Here is a 3860-nt window from a genome sequence, read left to right as displayed (position 1 = left end):
CTTTACATTTCAGTTTAATCCTTGAACACAGCAATATTTACTTTAATTTATTTTTCTTTGGTGCTTTGCACTTTGAGCCTAGCCGTGACTTTAAATGTTTTGTCTCAAGAGTTACTTGACACAAAAACACCACAAGCACTTAACTGGGGAACTCTCTTTGAGTTCTGATTTTTCTTTTAATTACTCCCAGACAGTGGTGCTCAAAGCCTTTGGCATACTCTGTTAAATGCAATTGATCTCAACTCTAAGTGTTCTGTCTCAAAGATTACTTGATACAGTCACACCATAAGCATATGACTAGGGAAACAACTCTTTGAGCTTATAATCATGTCTGACCTCCCTAGTCATTGATGCTCAGAGCCTTGAGGATTAAATTTTTGTTTATTTCAGAGAAGTCATAATAATTCTCTAAATTCCTATTCCTTATACATCAACATCTCTTGATTCAAATTCAAATATGCACTATTCATATCATGCATTCAAAAATCACAGAAAACACCAACACATTTAAGTAAATAAAACTAGTCTTAAAATTAGACTCAATTTCTCATGCAATACATCACTTCTTTTCTTCTTTTTTTTTTAGATTCAAGTTCAGTGAGTGGTACATGAAACATCTTTTCAACATTAAAGAAATTAAAAAAAACTAGTCCTAGAATTCCAACAAATAAAAGATCATGCAACAAACAAAGCAAAATAGCAGAAAGCCAGAACATAACATAGAAAAAAGAGAGGAGGAATAAAATGAAAGGAACTCAACCACCTTAGTTATCCTAGCGGTCACTTTATTTTTCAGGTTGTGCTCCTCCGTGAAGATGATTCGCCTCCCTTTTGGTGCCATAGGAATAAACAGAAAAGCTTTAAGAGAAGCGTCAACACCAAACTTAAAGGTTTGCTTGTCCTCAAGCAAATAAGAACTGAAAATAGAAAGAGATAAATATTATGAGGAAAGAAAAATAAAAGGATAAAAGAATAAGAGAGAATTAGGATTGGGAGAGAGAGAGAAAGAAAACTGGGTGGCGAACTAGTGTGATGCAAGTGACGCGAACGCGTGCAGCACGCGTTCGCGTGGATCGCGAAATTTCCATAATGACGCGTAAGCGTCAGGCACGCGTCCGCGTGCCCTGGGTTTTGTGCGATTCGCGCGAAGCCAGCTGCGTGCCTGCGCGACTCTTTGTTCAAATGGCTTGGGAGCCAATATTTCATACGACGCGTTCGCGTCATGCATGCGAACGCGTGGATGGCCAAATGTGCAATTGATGCGGCCGCGTCAGGAACGCGTCCGCGTGACCAAATTTGTGTTTCTAGCACACTTCCTGCCCCAAGCCAGCCCAACTCTCTGCCCAAACACTCTTTTACGTCGAATTTGCAGGTTATGCGTCAGCGTCAGTGACGCGCCCGCGTGGATGGCGCGAACGCGTGGGGTACGCGATCGCGTGGGCTTGTTTGTGCGAAAGGCTCCATTCTTTCGCCACTCCCACGTAACTCTGTGTTCATTTTTATTTTTCACACACACCCCTCTTACGCGTACACGTCAGCGACGCTTGCGCGTCGTGCGCACATTTTTTTATTTTTTATTTTTATTTATTTTTTATTATTATTATTATTATTATTTATAGCTTGAGGTGTTCGGTTCCTGTGATAAAAATAGCTGCATGATCAAAAATTTAGTAAGAACTCAGTAAAAATAAAATAAATGAGAAAACTACTACTACGAAAAACAACTAAGAATGAAAAAAAAAACGATCATACCACGGTGGGTCGTCTCCCACCAAGAACTTTTAGTTGAAGTCCTTTAGTTGGACATGTGGTGAGCTCCTTGTCATGGTGGCTTGTGCTTGTACTGATCTAGGAATCTCCACCAATGTTTGTAATTCCAATGGCTACCGGGATCCCAAACTAGGCGTATAACGCCTTTGAGCAAATTGAAGCAAGTGACAAGGCCCCAAGAGAGTTGATTGTGGAAATGAATTCCAGGATCCCAAATCTTGCTTTTACGTCTGTCTTCGTGTGGATCACCATTATTTCCACCAGGTGGCAAGCAATCTGAATTCTCACAGAGACATTCTAACAACCTTCTAAACCCATTTAAGTAAGCTCTACACCAATCCTTGCACTTCGATTTGGAGTATGCAACCATATTGGACCTTGCTTGACATCTCTTGCCACTAACCATCTTCCTCTTACTCTTAATGCCACAAAGAGCTCTAAGTTGACCATCCGTCTCTAGTATCCCATATTCAAGTGGGAAAGTACAGGTTAAGGATAGGAATTTTACCCACTTGAATGTTGTATTGGATGGTGATGGTGGTTTTGCAAGCTCCACTCCCTTGTGTTCTTCTTTGAATTCTTCTACCTCTTTGCAAGCTTTCTCAATTTCAACCTCTTCCTCTTGGTAGCTGTCTTCTAATTCAATCTCTTCTTCATTGCTTACCAAAGGCATGGGAGGTTGTGCCTCTTCCTCATTTGCTTTTGCATCTTCCTTTTCTTCCATGTGTGAGGATGAAAAGTTCTCTAGTTCACTAGAGTATAAACTCCTTTGATTGATTTCCTCACTTTCTTCCATAGGATCTTGCATTATATCTCTTGGGAAGGAATTTGCTTGCTCCTCTTCCTGTGACTTGATTATTGCCTGCACATATTTCTCTATATTTTTGACACCTGTCTTTATATCATGTAGGCATTCTTTCATGAGGAGCTCAAGATCTGATGGTATTTGAGATGAATAAGGAGATGGTGGCTCTTGGTATGCATAAGAAGGAAATGCTTGTTCTTGATATGAATAGGGAGATGGTGGATCTTGGTATGGGTAGAAAGCTGATGGTTCTTGATATGGATAGTTAGATGGTGGTTCTTGGTACGAATATGGAGATGGTGGTTCGTGGTATGAATATAGAGGAGGTGGCTCATGATAGTTGGAACATGGAGCATTAAAGTTTCTTTGGTTTTAACTTTGCCAACCAAAATTTGGATAGTTCATCCATCCACCATAATATGAATCACTACTTATTATTTTTCCTCTCCAACCAAATTTGAGTAATAACCCACGTGATCTCTCTCCATTATTTTTTCTCAGCATAAAATACCAAAAAGGATTAAACGCACCATGTGGTAAACAGGAAAGCAAAGAAGACAAAACAGAAATATTTTTTTCTTAGAGAAAAATTACTACGGGGACACCAAACTTTAATTTCAAAAATTACCAAAAATATTAGTGTTATTAAATAAGTTTTTTTATGCCAAAAACTTGGTGCAGATTTTACAAACCACACTTACTAACGGGCAAGTGCACCGGGTCGTACCAAGTAATACCTTACGTGAGTAAGGGTCGATCCCACGAGGATTGATGGATCAAGCAACAATGATTGATTGATTGGCTTAGTTGGGCAAGTAGAAATTGGTTTTGAGATTTTCAAAAGGTTTAAGTTCAAATTTAGAATATCAAAAGGATAGACAAATAAATGAGTTGGGAATAAAATGTTTGAGAAAGCAGTTAAGGTTTCAGAGTTATCTATTTTCCAGATTTATTTTTATCACTAACTAATTTAATCATGCAAGATATAATTTCATAGCAAACTATATGTGACTAGGCCCTAATTCCTTAGACCTTCCTAGTCTCCTTTAAAATTCATTAATTGCCAATTCCTTGGTCAATTAATTCCAATTAGAGGGTGATGATAAATTTCTAGTTTATATGCCAAAAGAATTCTAACTATCCAAAAATAAAGGGATTATATGTCACGTATCCCGTTAAATACAAACAATTAGAAATTCAGTACAATATGTTTTCAAGCTGTTTTTCAAGTAAAGAGCTTTTTCAAGTTTTACAAGAACTCAATTAGAACATGGGTCATACTTCC

The sequence above is a fragment of the Arachis duranensis genome, chromosome 1 (assembly GCF_000817695.3).
Source record: "Arachis duranensis cultivar V14167 chromosome 1, aradu.V14167.gnm2.J7QH, whole genome shotgun sequence".
Taxonomy (NCBI): Eukaryota; Viridiplantae; Streptophyta; class Magnoliopsida; order Fabales; family Fabaceae; genus Arachis; species Arachis duranensis.
Note: the sequence above shows the minus strand (reverse complement) of the source record.